The sequence below is a fragment of the Cricetulus griseus genome, chromosome 5, assembly GCF_003668045.3.
Source record: "Cricetulus griseus strain 17A/GY chromosome 5, alternate assembly CriGri-PICRH-1.0, whole genome shotgun sequence".
NCBI classification, from domain to species: Eukaryota; Metazoa; Chordata; class Mammalia; order Rodentia; family Cricetidae; genus Cricetulus; species Cricetulus griseus.
Window position 1 is genome coordinate 41524373 of NC_048598.1, and position 26888 is coordinate 41551260.

The 26888-nt window shown below is 39.6% G+C and overlaps 1 protein-coding gene across 1 annotated transcript in view; it reads left to right on the plus strand.

Annotated features, from left to right (window-relative positions):
• Window positions 1-1549: 1549 nt before the first annotated feature.
• Window positions 1550-26888, plus strand: part of Pla2g4a (phospholipase A2 group IVA) — a 134893-nt gene continuing 109554 nt past the window's right edge. Inside the window, exon 1 of the mRNA XM_027417414.2 lies at window positions 1550-1680. The gene's annotated coding sequence lies outside the window, so the exon portion shown is untranslated. The remainder of the gene's footprint in view (window positions 1681-26888) is intronic.

Genomic DNA, 26888 nt, shown 5'->3' on the forward strand with positions numbered 1-26888 from the left:
AGAAATTTAGAGGGATCTTGGAGAGCAGAAAACAGCTTGTGGAATTATGGCTGCAAGTGTGTAGAAGGGATCAGGGCAACTTCATTTCTAATCCAGCTGTTTGCCAAAAGTTCTTGAATATGATTTAGCTGCAGCCATATTTTCTATGGTGGATTGCCATATTTATTTTAACTATGTGAATCTTTCTATTTATACCACATAAACTTGCATTTTGTGATAGACTGAAGGATTCAAATCTGCCTTTTATTGTCATGTTTGCTTTAGTTGTCACTGAAAAAGGAACATTTAAGAACTGTAATGATATGAATTGCTAGGCATGGTGGCATGAACCTATGATCCCAGGGACATGGAGGCAGGCGAATTGGGAGTTCAAAGTCACCTTTTGCTAGACAGCTCTGTTTGAGTCTAGCCTAGGCTGCATGAGACCCCTGTCTCATAAAACAAAACAAATAAACTATGAAATGAGATTTAAAAGAATGCATTTGGCCTTGGTTTCTGCTTCAGTTCCTTGCTCCAGGTTTCTGCTTTGAAATCAGGTTTCTGACTTCTCTTCATGATGGACTGTGACTAGGATATGTGTCCAAATAAACCCTTTTCCCACAAGTTGCTTTTGGTCAGAAAGTTTTATCACAGTGCTACAAAGCAAACTAAGAGAAGAAGAAAAGAAAAAAAAGTACTTCATAAAAACATTGATGATATTAATTAGGAGATGAATAGAGGAGTTGTTGGGAGGAAGGGGCACAATGGTGACCATTGCTGATATGTCAGAGTACTACAAGCTTCCTGCCCAGAGTACATAGGATAATGGTGTTTCGTGGATTCTCATGTCATCTGAGATAGGGCTTTTGAGATATGGGTTCAGTATGTACCTTAGGCTGGCCTTGCAGTCACTGATTCCTCTCTTTCTACCTCCCAAGTGCTGGAATTACAGGTGTGAGCTACAAGCAAACTTGTACTATAAGGGATGTAATACCTGTACTTTCTTCACTTCCAACTTATCAAATACTTCAAATTGTATCGCAAACTTGGGATTCTGGCTCATTTGTAATTGTTTCTAAGTCTGAACACATGCTTTCTGTTCTTTGACATGTCTTTCCCGAAGTTTGGAGTTTGGAGAAAAAAGCTTGGGCAGGCTTGACTTTTAAAGTAGCCCAACACTGTTCAACTGCAAAATGTATCTATTTTAGATGAAGGTGTTTGTTTTGAACTTAGCTTTCTAAAGACTTTAAAAATGCTCAACATAGTTCACTATCTTTTCAACTCTGCTCTTAGTCTTTGGGAAAAAAGAGGAAGTAGTGACTGCTTAAGGACAAGCAGCAGTATCACACACACACACACACACACACACACACACACACACACACACACACACACACACACACACACACACACGAAATCTAGGATCAGTTAGGTCACACGTTTTTAAAGCATTTATCATGACTTTAAAGGCTCGATTCTGAAAACTAAACACGTACATTTAGGATGTTGCTCTCCACTAGAAGAGCTCGCCCTGGCTTGAATTCCACCTTAACATCCAGAGTCAGTGAGACCAGCCCACTCCTTAGCTCCGCCTACCAGGGAGAAAAGACTTTCTTGAAGTCGGAACTGTGAGGGGATCCCGCCTGACAGAAAACTAGAGGCACCGAGAAGCCTGAGGACTCTCATTTAACTTTGGGAACTGTAAGCATTTACTCTCCCTGCTTGCTCCCTCTTGCGCTCTCCCCAGCTATCCGTGGGCAGCTCTCGGGGTGGAAGGCAGCCACTCGTGATAAAACCTCACTGCTTTCACTCCTCTGCCTCTGAGAAGGATTCACCGAGTAGGCTTCAGTCCCCTTCTTACCGATGAGGACTCGCTTCCCTGCATCTCAGAGCAGGTTGAAATAAAGGGAGAAATTGTTTCCTTCAGCGGTTGCTGGGAAATTTAGTATTTATAGAGAAGTGAGTTGGCGCGTCTTTGTGTTCCACGTGATGCCACCCAATGATTGCTGAGGACTCCTGCACTTGAGTTGCATGTTCCTTGGCAGTGGAGATGATCAAGAGGTAGTTTGGTGACTCATTTAATTTTTAATTGTTAAAAAAAAGAGTTAAATCAGTGACTTCCTGGGTATCTAATGTGTTGCTGTGTTATGCGACAGGCAATACTGAAAAACTAACCGTGAACTACCAAGCCTTGCTGTTCCCTTAGTCTTTGGGCAACTTACCTGTCCTGATAAGGAGAACAGGTCAAAACTTTTCTTGAAAATACTTTCTCAAGTTGCACGCTTGAATTTTGAGCGTGACTACTGTTTTAGAATTGTGATGCAAAAGAAGGAAGGCAAAAAGGCATTGGATTTTGAAATAATAGCGACCAAATCTGTTTAGGTCTTGAAAACTTATGATGATTTCAGTCTTAAATATATTTTCATCACTTCAAAACCTAGGTTTAAAAAAGTGCCCGGCTTTTGGCTGATGGTGTAGACTGCTTTCAGTGAAGGGATTGGAGAGTGTTAGAGACATGCCCCTTAGAATGGTGATTCTAATGTTATATTTGGGATTCTAGTTTGGGAAAGGGGGGGCTGTATTTTGTTTTGTTTCCCTTTGTTAGGTACATTTGAAATTGCAGCCAAAGAGATTCACAGGGAATTTAATGAAATAACCTATAGAGTTTGAAATTATTTCCCAGGTATGCTGAGAACTTGCTAATGAAGTTGGGGTTTTGATTTTATTGAACTCAGGAAGAGTTGAATTTTAAATTAAGCAATAATTGTGTAATGCACAGAGAAGTATTTAATCTGCCTTTTCTCACAGTTTTACAAACTTTCTCTAAGGAACACATATTTTATGGGAAGAGAAACTTTCATTTTAACAGTGTAAGTTATTTTTATAGCATTTCATATGTATTTTAAATAGGAAAAATAAATAAAATAAAAATAAATAAATAAATAAATAAATAAATAAATATCTTAACCCCTAGTAAAGTTCATGCCCTGTTTTTAACACTTGTCTTTCTCATGCTGTCACTTAGAAAGCAGGGTCCTAAAGCTGATTGTTTGCACATTAATTAACATGTTCCAGGAATAAAAAAAAGAGGAAGACAGAACTTGCATGGTTCCTTTTCCTCCCCTCCTATTTACCACCACACCCCCACCCTACCCCATCATTGCTTGTAAATGATATTTCTTTTACTCCTTTTCTTTCTCATTGATCACTGACTCCTTCAAAACATTTTGAGAACTCTGGAATCCTCCTAGGATAATGTATGTGTGCTCTTCCAGTGCACACAGATCTGAAAGGAAGAAATTCACACATTTCCCAAAGGAATGACTGTTTCCTAGAACTTTGCATTTTCTGATAATTCATCAAAGTTAGGTAGCAAACTATTCCACTTGTAAGTATAGGATTACCTAGCTGTCAATATTCCAGTGTCCACACTGGCATTTGTTCACTAATGTTTAGGAATTCTAAACACCTTAGGGCCATGAGCAGCCCCTTGTCTAGAAAGCAAGTGACCTAGATTCTAGACTCAACCCCAATAATAATCATTCATGAATTATACCTGTCATTTTTTGCAACTTCTGATTAATCTTTTTACTTGACCATAATATACATAATGGAGAAACAGGCGCATTTTTTATTGGATCATGAAGTATATATGTGTATTCTACTTTTACTCTAACATTCTGAGTTATATTTTCCAGATTGATCACAAGTTTTAATATTATTACCTGTTACGAAGGTAATTCACACCCACTGTCAAAATCTTGCTAAATAATAGATTAATGCAAAGAACAAAATAAAAAAAAACACACTTATTCTCCTCTAAGGACTTACTTTTAAATGACTTTCATGCATTTATTTACTTTCTTAGTATTTATTGATTACCTAGCATACATTAGCACATAGAAAAAGAATCTGTGTATTTGTATTAATTTATGCTTTTACACGTTTGCCTTTATAATATATCTGTAGACTCACAAATCCGAGAGTTTGAATTTGGTGACATTTTCTGTGGCACTTTCCCTTGATTTGCACGATTCTATTAAAACACTTTTTATAATTGTGACTGTATATTCATCCACTTTTTCCCCCCCAAATACCATGAGTCTCTATTAGGAGTCGGATACCATTTAGCAGTTAAAGACTATGGCTTTTTCCTGTGAGCTATGTTCGGTCTATGGATATGTTGAATTGACCAATAATAAATTCTTGGATATTTAGATTGATTGCAATTTTCCACATGTAATATAATCTAGAACCATTACATTAATTTTTGTATACCTCATTATGGTTCAGTCTTAAAAGTTCATTTCTAGACTTTAACAAAAATTCCACAACTTTCCAGTAATGAGTTCATAAGTCACCTGTTTACTTAATCGCCTTATATTGTTATTTTTAGCTGTAAAATAGGAATAAAATAATTCAGTATGTTGAGGATCCTCAAAATATTTAACATGCCACAGACTACTCTTTTTCCATTTTGCTTTTGAGACACATGCCCATTCATGAGTAGCTTGAGGTATTGGAGTTTGCCTGTGATAACACTGGATGCTATGAAGAAGAATACAGAATAAGTGGAGAATCCAGTCATTAAGATAACCACTACAGGAGGAGTGCTTACCTTATTTACAATTGCATCTCTTTCTTAAAGAAGTTTGGCAAATTTTCAGAATGTCTACTTAGATGTTTGCATCTTTCAATATGACTTTAACATTTTATCTGAGCTTTAACTTTTAGCATAGCAAATATGAACAGCTATAGTGGGCATCATCAGAGATCTCATGGAATCCTCATGGATTTTGAAGAATGTCAAGGGTTTTAATGATCCAGATAAAATGACGAAGTAGAGGTAGAAATCCTGTAGACTCATATTTCAAGGGTTTGGTTTCAGTATTTCATGGTACTTCCCTTCACAAAGGGTGGGAATGCACAAAAATATGAAAGCAAATCATATTCTCATAGACTCATAGTTCACCCAAATTGAGGAAATTCCAGAGAATTATGAGGAGATGCCCCAAACTTCTGTAGCATCTCTCACAGCTCTGTGGACATCTAGGCTTGCCTAATGTAGAAAAAGTAGGGCAAAGGCTAAGAGCTGGTTATATGATGATTACTAATAAAAGTTTTGTAAAGGAATGCCCATGTTTGTCAATAATGAACATACAATGAACTTAAGCATTGACCAAATCATCATCTTCAACCTCTTGACTATGGAGGCAACAAAGAGTTAGGAAACTGATGTTATTGATTCTAGGGTTTTCAGAGAAGGCAGCAAGCAGGGAAGATAGTCTTCTGATCTTTTGATGCCATTACCTGTGCATGCTTTTGTGCGTGTGTGTGTGTGTGTGTGTGTGTGTGTGTGTGTGTGTGTGTGTGTATGTGTGTTGGGGATGGGGGCTGCAGCTTGTTTTATGCTGCTCTAGATATGTAGGCCTCAGTTATTGTTTTACTGTCTGTGAGTTTTAATACACATGCATAACAATCTTAAATACAGTTTCCTTTTCTTCTCAAACAAATGTAAATAACTCAGTGCTGACCATAAGCAGTTTTGAAAAGTAACACTACCAGTTTAATCACTTAATTAATTCAAATGTCTTTAGAGAAACTCAACCAACACCTGGGGGTGAACTGAGATTAAAAGATAATGGACAACCCTCATCTTTTTCTTCCTGCTCATTAGCACAAGGAGCTGGGAACAATTTGCATTCATTTTCTTAGTCTTCTACTGTTTTGCTTTGCCTTGGAGTCTACAGGCAAATTTAGGACTTTTAGGTAAAAGTAGGTTTTGAGTTGGCAGAAAGTGTCCCTAAGACGTCTAATTCCAGCATTCTTCTCAAATATAGAGAACCCATGTCTGCAAGACTCAACTTGTATTTTCTTATTCATTTTGTTTCTATTTATGAGCTATTTTTCTGATCATTAAGTTAGAAAAAAATAAGAGTTCTATTATTGTCTTCTATTTATGTAGTACTGTGATAGGGAATGTCCTTCTGTGTATGCTTATCTTATTGTTGAATAAAGCACTGTTTGGCCAATGAGGCAGCAAGTTAGGCGGGACTAGGAGTCAAGGAGGATTCTGGGAAATGTAGTAAAGAAGTGGTGATCCAGGCAGGAAGTGATATAGCAAGCTGACTCAGTATATAAGCAAGGACAAGAAGGAAGTTGCCCTTTCCCCCTTCTCTCTTCCTCCCGGTCTCTGCTCTGGAGTCGCCATGTGATCTGCCAGCAAGAGAGGGCACCATCGGAAGGTGTCCTCTATAAGATAAGTCTTATGAAATATATAGATTTATGATAATTAAGACTGAGCTAGCAGATGAGAAATCCTAGTCATTGGCCAAGCAGCATTTGTACCTAATATAAATCTCTGTATGTTACCATAACGTGGTGGCAGGCAGAACTTGAGTGGTCAGACAAAAAGCACCCACGTGGGAGCAGGGCTCGGGTGGCTGCAGCAGAAAGATTTATCATTACAGTACTATATCGCTTATAAAAATGCTACATAATAACTTCATTCATAACTGAGGCTGGTAGCACAGACATGTAATCCCAGCTACTTGGGAAGCCAACACAAGAGGTTAACAATTTCAAGGCACACCTGGGCTACACATTAAGTTCAAGGCCAACCTGGGAAACATAGTGATAGCCTGACTAAAATGTTTATGAAAGTAAAAAAAAAAGGGGAGTGGGGTGGAGCTAGGGATGTAGCTTACTGTGGATCATTTGCTTGTCAAACATTCACTCAACCATAGATTCAGTCCCCAATACTGAAAAAAAAAAACAAACAAACAAGATGAACAGAAAATTCCATTCTTGTCAGTAATAACTATGAATTAGCAGAGCAGTCACTACTGTCTACATTTACAGATGTGAAAAGACAAATTTGGGAAAAATCAAATAACTTCTCTTTCCAAGCACTGTCCATGGCATCATTACTGTGGACTTTGTATATTTCTTTGACCAGCTGATTTGTTCATATTCCCTGTTTTTTGGTGTCCTTTACTTGTGGTGGTCAGCCTCCTCCTACTAGGGTTAATTGAAAAATTGTAAGGGAAGTCTCAGGAAAGTACATTGTTCCAAAGTCCAGTCCCACAGCTGCTCCATTGTTCTGTTCTTGTAACTTGGTTACTGATTGAGAGGACATTACACTAACACCCAGAATGATTGAAAAATTAGCTTCTGATTTGTAATTTCAGGGCTTTGAACTACTTGGTATTTTATACAGGTACATATAGCTTTAAAGGAAATAACTCTGATATTTTATCAGAACTATGAAATAGACATATTTAAAGAGTGTTTTGCTGTGAATCATGATAAGAGATAACTTATTTAACCAAAGGACTTACATCCAAGTTGAAAACAGAAGTTTCCTAGACTATTTGGAGTCTTAAGGTTCCATGCTTGAGTATGCCAGACAGTATAAAGCATTCACATTCATCCTCTGCAGAACAAAAGAAAAAGTTGACTTTCCCTAGCAATCCAGAAGCTTGTAGTAAAGAAGACAGAAACACCTTCTCAAGATTTATAAACCAGTTACAAACTTGTCTTGGTATGCATATGCATGGCTTGGTCTTAAGTAATATGCAATAGCTGAGGCTTGCCTGCTGGGTGCAACTCTGCCTCTGCAAACATTAGGTCAGCAAATAGCTTCTGAATTTCATTCTGTGAGTTGGCACACTTCCGATTTGCCCCATACTTCATGCCCACATCTTTGACAAGATAAGCAAGTTGAATGCAGACCATAAGCAGCAAACTGGTTGCTAACCCCTGGCTGAAAGATATTTCCCTGTTGGATTCATGGATCTGTAATTCCAGAAGACACTGCTTGTCTGGGATAGTCTATGGAAAGGAGAAACCATGTCTTAACATTTTTAGGTTCTGTTATTTATGTAAACAATCAATTTTGTGGATTTTTAACCTGTATTTTATGTGATGATACGCATTAAGAGAAATGATTTAGGCCACTTATGTCAGAATTTATAGGAAATCAACTTGAGGAGAAGTACATCAAGATGTACGCATGCAGAATGATACAGATCATTCTGTATAGACCCTTTCATCTATAATTATGCTCTCTCTCTCTCTCTCTCTCTCTCTCTCTCTCTCTCTCTCTCTCTTGTTTTTGGAGACAGGGTTTCTCTGTGTAGCTTTGGAGCCTATCCTGGCACTTGCTCTAGAGACCAGGCTGGCCTCGAACTCACAGAGATCCGACTGCCTCTGCCTCCCGAGTGCTGGGATTAAAGGCGTGCGCCACCAATGCCCGGCTATAATTATGATCTCTTACTAACCATCAATTACTCATCTAACACAACCTCAAGCAGGTTTCTACCTCCTCTCCTTCAACTATCGTAAAGAAGAAGGAGACGGTTTTAAAAACGGCCAAGTTCATGAACACAGATTAAAGATTAAAACCTGTCATTTTTATAGTTCCTTGGATAGTATTTTACTTTCAGTATACAATGCACATGTCCAAATAGTATCTTCTGAGTATTAGTGGAGTCTTGATTCTCACAAGTAGCAGCCAATACATTTTAGAAAGCTTTGTTATAGCAAAAAGTGTAATTTTAAAATGTTTCTTTAAACTGAGGGTATAGGTGCAAGCCTATAATCCCAAGTTCAAGGCTTATCTACAGAGTGAATTCAAGGCTAGCTTGGTCAACTTAGTGAGGTCATGAGTCAAAGTGAGTAGTAAAACATTCAGGCTGGGACATAGCTCAGTGGTAGTGTGTTCCTGAGAATGTGCAAGGCCCTAGTCCCAAAGCTAAAGAAATATCACAAGGAAAAGGTTTAATTTAAATCTATTAAATGGCTATTATAATCTGTTACTTAATATTTATTTTCTAAGACAGCAATAATCAGAGATTTAAATTTAAAATATGTCAACATTTACAATAGTTGCACAGTACTTCCCCTCTCCTTTGCATTGTCTGTAATAATGCCTCTCTCTTGTCAATGACAAATGACAAAATGGTCAACTTAAGAAGATGTGAGGGATGAGAGTCAATGTGTAGGAGGTGAATGGAGTGAAGATAGCATGGTTCACACTGGCTCCTGTCAGAGCATAGCATTTGCAAAGAGACATCTAAAGAACCATAAAATTATTTAGGAAACCAGGGGTTTGGGATAATACCATGGAAACCTGGAAGGATGGTTGGTTGTTCCAGTGGAAATGAAGGTTAAGTATGATGAGGGTGCAGAACTGACCCCTATGTTAGAGAAGGTGGAGGTTGTTCCTCATCTTCACCAGGTGGGTCTCAGTCAACTGATGGAGACAGATGAGAGGAGAAAGTGGAAGTGGAATGGCCATGCCTGAAACCAGAGTGCAGATCTGGGCACGGCAAGCAAAGGATGGTTTCTAGAGGGAGCAAGGACAGGTGGAGACTATAGCAGCATTGCCAACCAGATAATATGATGGAAGCTGATGCTTGATGATCAGGAAAGAAAGTCTTTGCCATCGGAGTAAAGTCATTGGAGAGGTAAGGTTCTCCAATTCGGAGCCATTTATGCCAGGTCTTTCCAGGAGAAGAAAAGCTGCCTCCTCAGTGAGGGACTGTCACATGCAGGGTGGGGGGAGGGGTCCTAAGCTAAGAGAGCATAGGTAGGTAAGATCCTGGAGGGCCAGAAGGAAGCCAAGACACTTCCAGGAGTGGGGTTGCAGGTGACCTGAGTGAGACCTTAGATGCTGCCCTGTTGGTTGAGAGCCTCTTCAGGTTCTGAGGCTGAGAATCTAAAACAACCACTGGCTGGCTGTGTGATTTCTCTGAAGCTGTAGATGTGAAGACACCACATGGTTGATTTTTGTGTCCTCTGTTTTTGGTTTTTCCTTTTCCAAAAAGGAGAACAAAGAAGGGAAGAAGAGGGGAAGGGAGAAAGAAGGCTAGGAAGGATGAGGAAGGAAAGGAAGAAGTTGAAAGCCTTGAAAATGAAGTAATGCATTAAGTAAAACAAAAAACCAAACAGGACCGAACCCTAAACAGAAACACCTCAAATAAAAATACATAGAAATCCAGGAACTTTTAGGACTCCAGTCTTTTTATGCAAGTTAGTTAGTAACTGGCAGGGTGTGTCCCACTTTGGCTTGCTTTCCGGTAGTCTGAAATGGAGCCTTTGTTCTTTTCAAACCCCTGTTGGATTCCATGCCTCTCCCTATCCGTGTTAGGCCTCTTTCTACACTTCATCGGATCTCAATGACTTTTTACCTGTTCCAAGAGGCGACGTCCTGGAATCTGTTTTCTTCACTCCTAATTGGTGGAATTGCTGTTGAAATTGGTTTGAGTTCTGAGTGTTGAACTGTTAACCTTCTTGTGGGCTCCTGCTGGTTCTGTAGTGAAACAAATCTCACTTAGCACATCAGCAGCCGTTTGTTACTCCATGTTCTGAAGAAATTTAAAAATTATTATTATTATTATTATTATTATTATTATTATTATTATTATTATTATTTCAAGAAGGGCATTTTTGGGCTCACTATTTAGACCACCCTGAAACCTGTTTCCTGGTGTTGGGATTACAGGTATGTGCCATCATACCTGGCTCTCAGAGTATTAGTCTATCTGATAAAACATTCTGGAATTTGATTGAACTGATGGAATTCTGCAGTACAGGGTTGGGGGTTAGATCAGCAGAAGCGTGCTTGTCTAGGCTGTGTGAGCCTCTGGAGTTCAACCCTGGTACCCCCAAAAGCAAAGCAACTCAAAGCAAACCAAAATCACTTTATGTCTGAGACAATGACTAATAAAACAACAATTAAAAAAAGTGGTTATTTCTGGAGTCCTACTGCCAGGATGTGCTTTTTCAACCTGACAATTTGTTTTTTAATCTAAAAGTCACTTCCCTTGCTTCATGTTCATTCACTAGAGCCTTGGGAACAGCTGGCTATCGTAAGCAAAATGATGGATTCTTCCCACCCCTGACAAAAACAATATTATTGAAATATTAACTCATATATCTTCAAAGCTAAAAAAAATCATGTTTTTTCTTAAGTTTATTAGCCATTTTTATAAATTCTCTTCCCATAAAAGAGTCTTAGCTCAGAACTAATTAGAGTCTGTCTGAGGGACTCATGCTGGGCAGCATGTTATAGGAGGGGGCACTGAGTCAGAGGCTGTGAGATTGCTCCTGGCTGTTCTGTGAGTAGTTGCACTGCCCCATCTTAGGAAGGACTCCCTCTCCTTTCCTTCTGCTCCCTTCCCTCCTGCTGTCATGACAGGTCATGAAATGGAAAGTCACTGTGTGCTTCCCTCCTTGTTCTGCCCATGTCTCTCAGGTTATGGCTTAGTTACAGTCAGCCAACTTCCTCACCTGCAAAATGAAGGGGAGTGGCAAACATTATTTTTGTTGACTTTATATTTTAAAAGCACCAGGAGAAGCTCAACTAGACCCTTACAGATTTGACTATTGCCTTTGGTGCAGCCTTCTAGATCATGTACAAAGGTTGAGGAAATACACATTTGATGTTTGGAGGAAATGATAGAGATTCTGATTCACCCGATCCAACCCATTGTTGTATAATCCCAAATATTCAAGTCATTATGGTGCCAGCAGAGGACAGCGGCACAGAGAGAATGCATTTTCTGTCATTGTGTCCTTCATAGTTCTGTCCTCAAAAAGATTGCATCACATTTAGAACAACATTCATGTGTGCCTCAGAGGCACCAGGTCACACTTAGCATTATTTAATATTTATAGACCACCACAGTCTAAGTCCATTTATTTAAATTTATCCAGGATCTTAGAATGTGAAATAAGGGTTCAAGGTCACAATTCTCTTCTCAGATGTAAGAAGTTTTAGGTACTGTGAATGGCATCTTCTTTTGAAATGAGAAACAAACCCAGCCTTTTGCATGATGAAAGGGTCTGTAAAGACAAAATTTGCTTTTGGTTGTGGCCTCTGGTATAAAGAAGGAGCAATGAGTGTAGAGCCGCCCCCCTGACTTGGCTCCGTTTGGCTGTCCCTTAGGCTTCAGCTTATAAATGCACAGTGATGGCTGGCATGATAAAAGCATTTCCTCCAAGTTGAAAATTTTACGACTCTAATAGCCCAAATGGCCACTTGCTTAGGTGAAGGGATGGAAAATAACAGCCAACCTCCATGTCAAGGGAAGAACACAAGAAAGCTTGCTGGGGACTGAGGACGGTGTTGCTCTGTAATTCACAGGGGAACTGGCAGGCCTGTTTGCCCACTCTGAAATGGGAAGCTTCCTCTGGTTGTTTGCTTCCTAGTAGCAAGGCGGTGTAGGAAATGCTACAGTGAAGCATTAAGTAGTGTGTGTTCATCAATATGGAATGCCTGGGTGTGCATGGCAGCTTGCTGGATGGCAGGACAGATGGCTGGCTGCCCTGATGGAAAAGGGGCTGTGCTGCCTTCTAACCAACAGTCTGGCTCAGTGCAGGTCTCAAAACAGCTAAGCTTCTCCAGTTCATTGTATGTCTCTGTTCTTGAGTAATACCTTGATGTTCACAGTTATTTCTTCATTGCTGAATTCGGGACTGCTATGCCTATGTTACTGAATTGTGCTTTGAAGAGATTATTAGAATAAGAGCAGTTAGATAGGCTGTAATATGAGAATATAATAGGAGAACACCCTCAACAGAAAATTTAAACACACAGAGACACATGGCAAGTACACGAAGAGGGAGAGAGATGGGGGGCCTGGGTGAGGAGACAGCCACCTTAAACAAGGACGGGATGCTGAAGCCCAACATGCAATGTTCTGGCTTTAGACTTCCACTTTCTAGAACTGTAAGAAAATGAATGTTACAAAGCTGCAGTATTACTTTTTCTTCTCTTCTCTTTTTTCCTTTAAGGAAAATAGGACATTTCTATCATGTTACTTTCTTGCTAAGGCTTTTAAATAGCTATATTTCTTTACATGTAACTTCCAAATTTTGTGAGCATATGTGTGTATATAGATATTGCTTGTGTACAACATCTGTGCTCTCGTGCTCTGGTGATCTCTCTCTCTCTCTCTCTCTCTCTCTCTCTCTCTCTCTCTCTCTGTGTGTGTGTGTGTGTGTGTGTGTGTGTGTGTGTGTGTATGTGTGTGTGTGTGTGTGTGTGTGTGTTTAGGTTAGAGTGCAACTTGGGAGCACTGGTTTTCTTCTTTCTACCATGTGGGTCCCAGTATTGAACTCAAGTCATTGGTCTTGGCAGCAAGTGCCTTTTTACACTGAGTCATCTTGCTTGCCCTTTAGTATCTTATTTGCCATGTCACAATGATGTAGAAGGAAAGAATTAATAACTATGAGGCAGGTCACAATTCTAGGGTTGGCTTAGTACTGTTTATGCTCCATATTTTACATAATATGGATTTAGAGCTTGAGTTGTTGTTTAGACCAGTTATTCCGTCTTCTAAATCTAGTTTGTTTTAATCTCAAACATGTTAATAATAATTACTATCTTGTTAAGAAAAGTAAATGAGATAGAATGTGTTACATTATTTAACAAAATATCTGGGAAATGGTTAACAAGTGTGTTTTAATTCTTTCTTTCTTTCTTTTGTTGGTTTGTCAAAACAGGGTTTTTCCATGTAGCTCTGGCTGGCCTCGAACTCACAGAGATCCTCCTGCCTCTGCCTCCCTGAGTGTGTATTAATCTTATTGTAACTTGTTATACCATGTTCTGTTGATATCCATGAGAGGTCTGCTCTTTTTTGAAGGGACACTGAGGAGGGAGGATCTGGGGGAGAGGGGAGGGAGGAAGAAGGCTGGAAGGAGAGGAGAGAGGGAAAACTGTAGTAGGGGTATATTGTATGAGAGAAGAAAAAAAAAAGAAAAAGAAAGATCAGCACACAGAAAATCAGTTCAAGATATTTAAGTCAACATCAAATGAAATCAGTTTGATCAATCACAGATCTATCATAAAAGTCAAGTTTAATATGGAAAAATTAGTGCTGAAACTAGCAAGTGCTGATATATGGAGCAGTTTGTCATTCTAGATTTCTATGAATAGGGAGTTCTCTTAGCTAATTCTCAGCATATGGCTTCATCTGTCTTATGGGTGGTTTCCCCCATATAACATGAAAAGTCCTCATTTTCTTACTCACTCTTTCAACAAGAGTAGTTATATAATCATTCCTGGTCCAACTAGAGAACTAGGGGAAGGAAGCAGAGTGTCCCTCATGCTGTTCGGAGTTAGGGCCACCACCGTGTAATGAAGTACAGCGTTTGTGCTGAGCTAGCAGATACATCAAGAGGGCTTTTCTCATAGAGCATTTCTGCAGAACTCGGAGTGGCGGGCAGGCAGCGCCAGGGAGTCTTTAGCAGCGAGCCTTTACCTCATGGAAACATTTCTCTTCCCCCTTCTGGTGTATCTTTGTAGTTTGTGCTTCTCTGAAGTCCCATTTGAAGCCATTAGACTCTGTTCCTTCTCTGAAACTCTGGCATGGGTTCCTTATACAGTTGTGCTCCTTATGCGGTTATGTGGTTGTGCTCCTTATATGGTTGTGCCCTGTGTGCAGTTGTGGGTTTAGAGTGAGCTTTTAGAAAGGAAGGCACACGTGGGAGGTGAGGAAAAAGCTGAGAGACATAACAGAGAAAGAGGAAAACAAAGTCAGTTCTAAAGGACGGGCATGGGTTCCAGCACATGGCACCAGGACCTCACTGTGACATGCTGGGCAGGTTCTGTAGTTACGTGCACAGTACCAGTCTTTCTCCTTCTTTTGGGCTACCAACCAGCTCCCAAATCATGGCACAGAGACTAATTAGTTAGAAGTTCATGGCCTAGCTTTGGCTCATTTCTGGCTAGCTCTTTGAACTTAAATTAACCTGCTTCTGTTTATCTACCTTTTGCCTTGGGCTTTTTACTTTTCTTTCTGTACATCTTTCTTTCACTGCTTCTCATGTCTGGCATCTTGCCCTGGGCATCTCACTCTTTCTTTCCTTCTCTCATTGTTCCTTAGTGTAGATCTCTCCTATTTATTCTCTCTGCCTGGCAGCCCTGCCTATCCCTCTCTTGCCTATCTATTGGCCATTCAGCTTTTTATTAGACCAATCAGGTGCCTTAGGCAGGCAAGATGAAACAGACACAACACATCTCTACATAATTGAACAAATGCAACACAAACAAATGTCACACCCCTTTACACAGTTAATGTAGTATTCTGCAGCATAAACAAAGGTAGCACATCTTTGCCTAGTTAAAATAATCTTCCACAACATACCTGGACTGAGAAACTCACCTAGTTAATAACCTGTGCCTGAGTCTGTGGGTGTGTACATTTATGTTTCCTAGTGAACAAGGAACTTCTCAGGCTTTCTGTGCTAAAGTGATGTGGCTTGGGGTGGGAGGAGCTTTCTTATTCAGGTCTTATACATTTAACTACTTTTTTGTTGTTTGTGTTGAGAAAGGGTTTCTTTGGAAGGCTGACCTGGAAGTTGCCATGTAGACCAGGCTGGCTTCTGACTCAGTGATCCTCCTGCCTCTGTCTCCAGAATGCTGAGATTAAAGGCGTGTGCTACCTTGCCTACTGCATTTATCTATTTTAATTCCTTTTTGTTCTTCACTTTTCTCTGCCTGTGTGTGATAGAAGGCTTTGCTTAGCTTTAGTTAAAAAAGAAAAGCATCATCAAACTATTCAGGAACAGAACTCGAGTCATGCCTGAGTGGGTATGCTTGTCTGGGAAGGATGCTGAAGGGACACAGGGCCAAGGGCTTTTGTTTCCAGAACACCTGTTTATTCAGCATAATGGGCAAAATTGTGGCTCTAGCATCAGACAAACCAGTGGCCCAATGTTTTTACTTTTTAAAATCCTAGTGGATTAGAACTGTAAGCACTGCATATTTTCTATTAGAACCTGATTGTTGACCATAAAAAAAAGCACACGAGCCTTGTAAGAATTGCTCAACCAACTGGCTGACTGCGAACTTCGAAGGACTCTCCATAAAGCCAAACACCTCTCACAGAGTTGAGGCAGTTTTAGAAAAACATCAATTTTATAAACAACAATACATTATTTTATTCGCTTCTTTTCCTTGTGGTTGGCATTTACATACATTTGCTCATTTTATCCTCCCTACGAGTCTGTGAGGTGGAGGGGCCACTTCCTCATTTTATACGATGGAATGAATAGAGGGTTGGAATGGAAAAATGGGAGAGCGAGCAAGCTCTGCTTGCCTTTGGCTGTGAAGGTGGCACTATGTTGTGAAAGCTCATGCCACTGCCTAGGAAATGTAATCCCTTTCCTTCTGGTGACCAGATGCCACAGCTTTAATTCTAGCCATCTTCTCCCTTTGTTACATCACCCCCTGCAGAGAGACAGAAGCACCCCAGGCTAGCCTTGTAGTTTTTATTCACTTTTTTCTGAGAAGCCCGTGTAGCTTTGACGTGACTAAATGGGCTTTCGTCAGATCCTACGGTATTAATCACTCATTGAAAGCCAACAGTTGCATGGCACAGGCAAGTGTGTGTTGGGAAGTGTATTGAAATTCTCCTCCTATCATGAGTATTCTGGAGGTTTCTAAGTATAGGGCATGGGAGACAAATGGAAAAACAAGACAAAAAAAAACACCCCAGAACCAAACCACGAGCTTCATATCTCTTACTGCAGACTTGCCAGATAGTCTTCACTCAGGAAGACTGGTTATTTAGCCTCATTTGAAGAAATGGAGAAAGCCTTCTGTTTCATGAAAACTCATTATAACAGTTGTGCAACTTAGTTGTAGTAAGATTTCCAGGCCTGAGCTAATTGTGGGGGGTAAAGGCATTTTCTGTGTGTTTAATATGGAGAGTTGGGCAGAGATGTCTTAATACCACAGAAACCTAAAGTATCTGCTGCTGTTACTGTCAGTGACAGGAGGGGAAAAGTGGTGAGTAGAAGCTGCTTCCTAACTGGAACTGAAAGGGGAGTCACTGACAGTAATGACCTATGATTTTTGTCCTGAGGGAAAGTGACCATACACTAACCTGATTCCCTTGGGACAGCTTTGTTATTTCCTGGAATGAAAATTGTACATATCAGCGAGGTCTATTGACATTTCTTTTTTTGAGATAGGGTCTCACTATGTAGCCCTGGCTGACCTTAAACTCACAGATGCACCTTTCTTTGCTCTCAGAGTGCTTAGATTAAGGGCATGCAGCACCACTGCCCCCATAACATGCACTGGATTTTAAAATAAACTAGACATAATTAAGATAAGAAATCCTTAAAGTGTTACACAGTGTCCTGTAGGCCTCTTACTAAGTTTTCCCCTTTGTATATAGCTAAAGCACACTATCAAAGACAGGACAATGACATTGATGTAGCATTTTAAGTATACTGTAACACTAAAGTATTACAGACTTTATTCAGATTTTATGATCCTTAGTATTATTCAGTCTGAAAGCCATTGACTTTTGACTGGTGGTCAAATCCATGTACATACCATTGAGAGAGTTTCTTACAATGTGCTTGTCATTTATTTATTTGTTTTTCAGTCGTGCATGTGTTCATTTTTACTTTTGCATTTTGGGGTTTTTATTAGCATATACAATCATGTGTTTCACTGCTGCATTTTCAAGCATGTTTATGGTGTGTTTTGATTTCATTCACTCTTCATTACCTTCTGTTGTTCTTTCCCGATTCTACTCATCCCTTTAGTTTTGCTGGCTAGTGTGCATACTCCCTTGTACTTTGATATTTTATTGTTTTGGGCTTTTTCTGTGAACCAACGGTTTTCACTAGAGTTACTTATAGGAGCATGGGTAAAGGGTTATTTATAGAAGCATGGGCAACCGACCAGTGCCTACACCACTCAAGAAAACGTCTCCTTCCTCTAGCACTCACTAGGTGCCTGTAGGTTTTCAGAGAGGAGCTGAGCCTCATGAACCCCACCCCACTCCATGACAAGATGTTGCCTGTCCTGATCTTGTGCATGTCCTGTATAGATGGTCACAGATGCTGAGAACTCAAGAGGATGACGACCATGTCATGCCCCAAAGACAGCCTTCTACCCCTTTTTCTGGCTCTTGCATTCTTTCCATCCTCTGTTCTGCAATGTTCCCTGAGCCTTTGGAAAAGGTGATATGGATGGCCGAGCATTCAATAATGCTTTATTAGCACTTTGACCAGTTGTGAATCTATACAGTTCCCTCTACTCATAGAAAAATGAAGCTACTTGATCATAGTTGACACCAGCACCATCTATAGGCATAAACCTACATATTGGTAAGGCGCTTTGACAAGCCATCATACCATCATGTCTATATATGAAACCAAACCACCATGCTGCCATCCCCAGCAAGACCTGTGACCTCACCAACCACTCACTGGCTTTTGATCATGTTTACAGTACCAGACATGAATTCCTTCCTAGGGAGCAGACCTCAAGTCCAATTAGAAAGTAACTGGTTACCCCAGAAGAGTCATGGCACTATTGCACCATCTTCCTTGCAGGTTGGTAATACAGCCTGTAGGGTCCACAATGGAGTGAGGTTCCCTGCCAGCCCAAGAGTCTGCATAGTACATTTAAAGCTATGAAAACTAACTAGCTGGGAGGAAGAAGTTTCCAGCTCAGATCCAGTTTGAGTTCTCTTCGTCCTGTATCTAAATATGTGGTGCCTTAAGCAATAGGTTTTATGATTTAGTTCTGGTGGGTAACCAACAGAAGATAAATAGTCTCAGGGTTCTCTCTGACCAGGCTGACCTTGAACCTTTAAGTCTCCTGATCAGCCTACCAAGTGCTGGGATTACAGAAATGCGACAACTCATCTGGTTTCACATTTATTGTTAATAGAAATAGAGTTGGGCTTCCATCTGTCATTGTGGTTTCTGTTTATCTTCATCTCATCTTTTTATTTACTTATTTTATTATTCTGCTCCCTGAACTATATAGCTATATTCTGGTGATCATTTTTTGGGGGGGGGTTGGTCTGGTGATCCATTTAAATTATTTTGTTAGTATTTCAATGATATTTGAGTGAGTTTGTTGGTAGTTCTAGGAATTAAGCTATATGTATTAATTTGTTACAGTCTTCCTTGTATGACTAGTAACTTGTTTTTGTAAAACAGTCTGTCCATGTACTTGCAATTCTTCTTCAGTTCTTATTTGTGCTATTGTTTTCCAGTATATCATATCTTCATGTGTTATAAATCCAGGGCTATAGCATTGTAATGTTTCTATAAAGCTCATGACTTTTAAAAAATGTAGAGATAAAACTAAAATTATATACTATTTGACATTAATCTACATTTTACTGAGGCTTGTATTCTTAGTTTATTCCTATGGATTCAGACTATTTGGTGTTTTTTCCATGCTCTAATATTGCTATGTTTATCATTTCCCTTTCTGTATTATAAATTTCATATATACATATGAAATCTACACACACACACACACAGAGACTCTTTAAATGAGCTCAGTGTAATTGTATCATTTTTATGGTATAAAGATAAAGAGAAGAAAATACGTTTATTTATCTTTAAAAGTTTAACTTTATGGGTGCTCTCTGTTTCTTTGTGTGGATTTGAGTTATTCTACTGTCAATTCTTTTCAACTGGAAGAACTTTCTTTACTATTTCCTGTCTCCCCACTCTCCCCCCTCCCTCCCTCCCTCCCTCCCTCCCTTCATCCCTCCCTCCCTTCATCCCTCCCTCCCTGTTCTGACCCCAAGGCCTCATGCATGTTAGGCAAGTGTCCTAATGCTAAGCTGCATTTCCTGTCCTTCAACATTTTACAATTATTTTTAAGTTAGCATGCAAAGTAATGATTTTCATCATAATATCTTCATTCATTGAGTCGGTATACTTTGGTCCCATTATTCTCCTTCCCACTATTCCCTCTCAGCTGGTTCCTTTTTCTCCATCATCAAATGCTCCCCTTTGCTTTCCTATTATATGTATTCTGTCACCCTCTTTGTTTCTCACCTCCCTGAAGTCTCTTCCTTCCCTTTTCCTGATAAACATTCTAGTTTCTTGACACTAAACACACTTATATCACATACATAGACACAGACACATAGACACACACAGAGAGAAAAACACAATTTTAGGTTTAGTAAGGTTCTGCATCTTTTACTGTTTTTTTTTTTATCTCAACAAATTCTTCCAGTGTTTACTGCTGTGGTGATGTCGGTTCATATTTGTTCATATTTCTGGAAGATAGTTTGCTGGCTATGATGCCCAGTGTATAGTTTGATTCTTTCAGTACTTTGCACGTGTGGTCCCATTTCCTTCAGGATGCTGTTGGTTCTGATGAGAAGCTGCTTATTGACCTGCGATTATCTCATGCATGAATAGCTGTTATTTTCTTCATTTAAATTTATCCTTTATAATTCTGAATTTCAACCTTTTGGCTATTTGTCTAGGAATCAGTCTTCTTTGTGTTTATCCCACTTGGAGGAGCTTTATTGATGTTTTAAATCAAAATTGGAAATTTCAGTCAATATTTGTTGCTATTTTTTTCTTTTTTCTCATTGGAACTTTTCATTGTATGATTCATACTGCTTTTGCTGTCTTTTTCCATTATTTACTTATTTGTTTGTTTTTAAATTCTTGTTATTTTTACTACTACATTTATTTGTCTAGTGTATTTATGTGTGTGTTTTTCAAGGAGCCTGTGTGGAGAATGTCAGAGGACAATGTTCAGGAGTAGGTTCCTCCTTTCACTATATGGGCCTTGGGGATCAAACTCAGGTCCTCAAGCTTGGTGGTAGTCACCTTTACCAGATGAACTCTCTCACTTTCCCTCTTCTGATGAATTCTGAAAATGATTCTAGAATGCCCCAAAAGGTATAAATTGTATATTGTGGTGTCTTTTGATTCTGGTATTACCTATGGATAAGTTATTGAGACTGTTGATTTGATTTAGTGACTTCAATTTATTCACAGATGTGTTCTATAGTGCTCAGGCTCAGGCATATTTTGCTCAGGTCTTCCCCTCCCCACCCCCATTCTTGATTTTACCTTCTATGTTGTTTGCCCAGGGTTCTTTCTGGGTTACCACTGCTTACTTGTCAGCCAGTGTTTGGGCAAAGATTTACTTAAGCGTCTTAAATGAGTACGTCTCTGCTCTGATGTCTGCCTTGCCTGTGGCTTGAAGAGTGCTTTCTAAGTTCATCCAGATTCTAAGGCCCTGCCTACTTTTTCTTCTCCGCTTAGGACACTCACATAGCATATTTTGCTCACACTCTTGGCACTTCAGGAGTAGGCTGGACCTTACCAACGTCTCTCTTAACCAACGTCTGTTTTGTTGGAGGTTTTACCTGGAGCCTCACACATAGCTCTGGTGGTCATTTTTAATTTTCTAGATGGTCTATTGTCTTGTCCTGGATAGTGTGGATCTCATGCTAGTATGAGACTTATCTGGTGCTTGCTTCTATGATCTTCGGTTTCTCTAACAACTTCTGGGGTGTGGAATTTTCCATGTTTTGTCCAGCCCTGATCAGCAGGGCAGCAGAGCTGTGCATTCTCAAGGCTGCCCTGCTTCCTAGTTAGAACTTCATGATGAGGAACTGGGGAGGGTAGGAGCAACGCCTTTCTAAAATGCCCCAGACCTCCATTGTTCCTGGTTCTCAGTATCCTGTAAAAAGGCTGTTCATTTGTCCTACATTCTTTCATTAGTTTCAAGGTTCTTAAATGATGTGACATTTCTGCCTTCTCAATTTTTCTGCAGCAAGAAAATTTTCAAATTCTCGTATCTGCTGTTCTAGAAGTTGGTCTAGCTCGATATTCAGCTCTCAAGTGGAAGCTTTGACCAAGAGCCTAGAATGTTTTTGTTAAGTTTCAAAATACTAAAAGTGGATTATTTTATACTCTATATATTGTGTGTGGGTTTTTTGTTTGTTTGTTTAGCTGGTTGATTGATTTCTTTTTTCAGTCTGATTTTGAGACAGGGTCCTATGTAGCACAAACTGACTTCAAACTCATGTAGCTGAAGATGACCTTGGCCTACTGGTCCTCCTGTGTTTGTCTCCCCAGTACCAGGTTACAGATGTGCATTTCCAGTTTATTTGTTTCTGGGGATTGGATTATAGATTTGATGTGATTAACTATTTGATTTCCCACCTTGACTTCCCCTGAGTGATGGGCTTGGAGCCTGTGGTAGTAAGCTGAATGAACCGTGATTTATAAGTTTCTTTGTGTCAGGGCATTTTACCACAGCAAAAGAAGTGAAAACAGAGATGAAATAGCAGATCAAGGAAAGGGAGGAGGAAAGAAGTCAGTGACCACACCTTTCCCTTCCTGCAATAGGCTCTGGCTTCCACTCTAAATGGACTTGGCATCTAAATCTATGAGTTCATTTTTGTTTATTGCAAAAGTTAACAGAAATCATCTAAGGCAGCCTGACGTTTTATTAGGGCAGGAAAAAGTTTAGACCTGGGTGGAATTAAAGAAGAGAAAAAAAAAGGAAGTTGTTCTAGTACTAAAGGATTAATGCTATGAGTCACGTTCGCCTAATATCCATTTATCCTGTAGTTCTTAACCTTGTAGAGGAGGGGACAAAGAGAAATCGGGGAGAATTTAGTAATATTATTTGGATCTAAGCACGTTGTATACATGTATGAAATTGCCAAAGAATAATACAAAAATTTAAGAAAGAATATTGTCTGTATAAATTAACTTGTTAATTATCTCAAACACATTTCCTGCCTTTGACTTGAGTACCCTGGAAGTCTCTGTCCAGGTCTGGCTGGAGGATGTGGTTTTGGCTGATATTAGGATGGTGAACACAGTAGTTATGAATGGAGTTACTGGATATGAAAAGAGGAAATAAAATTGCTGACATCAGGCTTTGGTCCCCAGCAACAGATTTCCTCAAAGTGAGTAGTCATCCCACTTCTTGTGGAATTTTACTTGTTCCTCTTTTTATTTTTTAAAGTAGAGAATCATTTATAGAATGTCTTGCTATTTAAATATACTTAGGCATGAACAAGAGGAACACTGAAAAAGCATTAGTGTGAGAACTTCCTTCACGAACACACTTGGCATCATTCCTAGTTCTGTCCGTCATACAGCTGTCCATTAAACACTTCTTTATCTTGAACCTGCTGTGTTGTAGGTACCATGTACACAGAATAGTTGCACGGACAAGATCAACATGGTCACTGACTTTATACGTCTGTCTTTAGTTCCTGAAGGGAAGCAGTCATGTTGGAAGGGGCATGAAGGGCTTGAAGAAGTCTAAAACACAAACAGAATCAAACATACTCTGATAGCCACAGAGAGTTTCTCTGCGGCAGTGATGTTGAAGCTGAGCTCCACATCTTGGAACTAGTTTAGCTGGTATACAAGTGTGGTTTGCAGAGGCCTCCAGGATCTGGCCCTGCTTGTTTTCTAACCTCACCATCAACCACTTTTGCTTTGGTTTTTATTTACCAGCCACAGGACTCCTCTCACTTCCTCTAAATGCCTGCTGAGAACATGGTATTCTAAGCCCACTCCTTCACCCTTTGTGGCCAGCCCCTTTCCAGAACCTAGCTTTAGGAGATTCTTGCTTTTTCCTCTTGCATTATTTATTTTCTGATTGTTCTGTGGAATATGAGTTCCGACAGAGATGACCTGCTTTCTCAATTGTCACTTTACTTCTGGGACTTTGGAATATGATTGCTATATAGTAGCTGAGTGTTCTATTTGCATATTTGTTAAATAAGTGGATGGATAGAAGAGGTAGGTTATAGCTTTGCATCCAAGAGAACAGCCTGCATTTGATGAAAGGAAAGAAAACTTGTATCATAAATAAAAAAGAGGAGAGAAATGGGGTGAGGCTGAGGAAGTAGATGAAAATCTAATCTTGAAGGCTTCTTTTAGATCAGTGTTTGTCAAACTGTGTTGTCATGAAATCAATTGGGTGGGCTGCTCTTAGCATTTAATCAGATGGAGACATACAAATAGTGTTCTTTGTTCTCAGTGGAAGTACCACATTAAGGCTGCTTCCATTTACATCATATATGTTTATGTGCACATGTATGTTATAGCATGGTAGAAAAATGTTTTTCTGTTTTAGCTTGCAGTAAATAAGTATGAAAGACTCATTGACTGGAGGTAGCAAAGAATGTAGTGTTGCATGACACCCCGTGTTTCTGTTACTAAAAGCAGTATCACTTCTTAGGATTGATGGCTTTTGTTAGAAAGGCACCTTGAAATCTACCTCCTTTGTGAAAATATTCAAGGGGCCCTTCACCAAAGGACACAATCCTCAGAAGTGGTAATGCTTTTAGTGACATGGAATCATGGGGTGTCACACAGAACTATATTCCTTGCTACCTCTACAATTTCTAGGTTTCTGGGAGGCATGAGTTCTGTCTTGTTCACTGCACCCTAGTGCCTAGCAATGACATAGCTGTTGCACAAATGAACAGACAGAGAATGTTTATACTTTTCTAAAGCTGCAGTTTGTGAGTGGGAATCACTATAGAAGTCTGCTGGCCACACACATGCTAGGCAAACATTCTACCACTGAACTTCTTCACAACCCACCTACAGTTTTTAACCGAAAAAATTTTTGGTGAGAATAGCAGTCATGACCCTCTTTATTTTCATAGATTTCAGTATGGATCCTGTCCACTATAACAACAGAAACTCCAGTAAGACAAAAAAAAGTATCCAAACAAAACAAAAAGCACATAAAAACATGGAGTGTGTTTTGTGTTAGCTACCTATTCCTAGGCATGTTGCCTGCCCTGGAGCATAGCTGATACACCCAGTGACATTCTATGGAGAAAACTAAGTTTCCCTCTCCTAGAAGGTATCAATCACAAATAACATCTTGGCTTGGTGTAGAACTCTGTATCTATTTCCCCTTCTCAGTGCTGGGATTTTGTCTTGTTTGTACTCATGCAGGTGTTTTGCAGTTTGTCACAGTCTCTGTGAGTTCATAAGTGTTCATTTGTCTTTTTGTATCTGGAAGACACTGTTTCCTTAGTCATCCACCACCTTTGGCTCTTACAACCATTTCCCTTCCTCTTCCACATATATCCCCATGCCTTAAGTATTTGATGAAGGCATCCCAGTGAGGGCTGAGTTCCCCGAAGTCTTTCATTCTCTGAACATTGTCCAGGTGTGGGTCTCTGTGCTAATTATCATCTATTACAAGAAGATACTTCTCTGATGAGGGTTCGTGATACAATCTTCTGTGGCTATAGTAACATGTCATTAGGAGTCATTTTATTGCTATGTTCATTTAGCAGAATAATAACAGAAAGTTTTCCTTTTGGGTCCATGAATTATTTAGTCTCAGGTTCTTTTCCACTTTTGCGGTGCAGGTATGGGTTCCTTCTTAGAGAGTGGGTCTCAAGTCCAACTAAAAACAGTGGTTGGTTACTTCCAAAACATTTGTGTCACAGTTGGACCAGTATGTCTTGCAGGCAGGTCACTGTTATAAGTTTCAGGGTTTGTAGATGAATGATGATTACTTTTCTGTTCTGGTAATATATATAGCACTTTCCAGTACCATTAATGCTAGTCGGTAGGTGTGAAGCCTCTAGTTTAGGAGCCAGTTCAATTTCTCTATATGTTACAATGTGTTATACATAAGGACATATTCCATCTTCACTATGTAAATATACTTTGAACACACAGAAATATCAATACAGAAGCATTGATTATAATGGCAGGTAAATTATGTTGATCATGTTTTATTTGTTTTGGCATTGATTATTACTTTAAATTTTAATTATGTGTTTTTGTTGCTATGGCCATATGTGCACATTTAAGTACAGGTGCTTGGAAAGACCAGAAGACAGTGTTGGACCCTTCAAGCTGAATTTACAGGTGGTTATGAGGTACCCTGTGTGCTGCTGGAAATTGCAAAAGCAGAGGACCAGAGAGCTTTTAACTGCTAAATCATCTCACCAGTCCCTGTTGGCTTTTATTTAATTATACTTTTTAAGAAAATTTGGCTAAGTTTCCCAAGCTGTCCTGAAATTCACTGTGTGGCACAGGTTGACTTAGAACTACAGATTGTACTGCCTCAACATTTTTGGTGCTATTATTACACGTGTATATTACTATACCTGGGTGTTACTACGGGCTCCTTTAAATAAGATATAATAGCAACAGCTTCCAACATCTTGGTAATGGTAAATGCTAAGTAGGATTCTATCAACTAATGAATTTGTAACACAAGAAATACATATCCATAACATAAATACAAGAGTCACAAATTATCCCATGGTGGATAATTTTGCCTGTGTCTTTTAATGAGGTCATTCCTTCAAGAGTACTTAGAGGCAAGGCAGAGGCATAGCATAACACAACAGAGACATAATCCTGATGGTATGTTTGTAATATGTAGATAATCAAGAAAAGTAATAAGAAGGAAAAGAGAAGCATGAATCAACATTGACTAGCAGAGTGTGATAGAGTTGCAGTTTACATGTAGTTTGTCCCTTCCAAACCTGAGGTTGGTTAGTTTGCTTTTTTATTGCTATGGTAAAGACCATGGGCAAAAGCAGCCAGAGGAGAAAACAGTTTATTTGGCCTCCAAATCCATGTTACAGCTCATCCAGGGCAGGACTTCAAGGCAGGAGACCAGAGGGAGGAGCTGAGGCAGAAGCCTAATATTCTGAACATTCTGACATTAGCTGTCTTAGTTAGGGCTTCTATTGCTGTGAAGAGACACCATGACAATGGCAACTGTTACAAAGGAAAACATTTCCTTGGGGCTGGCTTATAGTTCAGAGGTTCAGTTCATTATCCTCATGGCAGTATATGAAAGACATGTGCTGGAGACAGAGCAGAGACTCCTAAATCTTGATCAGCAGACAGCAGGTCTGAGACACTGGATGTAGCTTGAGCAAAGGAAACCCCAAAGCGCATCCCCATACTGGCACCCTTCCTCCCACAAGGCTACACCTACTCTAACAAGGCCACACCTCCTAATAGTGCCACTCCCTTTGGGTGCCGTTTTCTTTCCAACCTCCACATCAACAATTGCATTTATCTTCTTTTTTAAGTTTAAACACAGTGTTTCTTGTAGCCCAGGATGACTTCAAACTGCA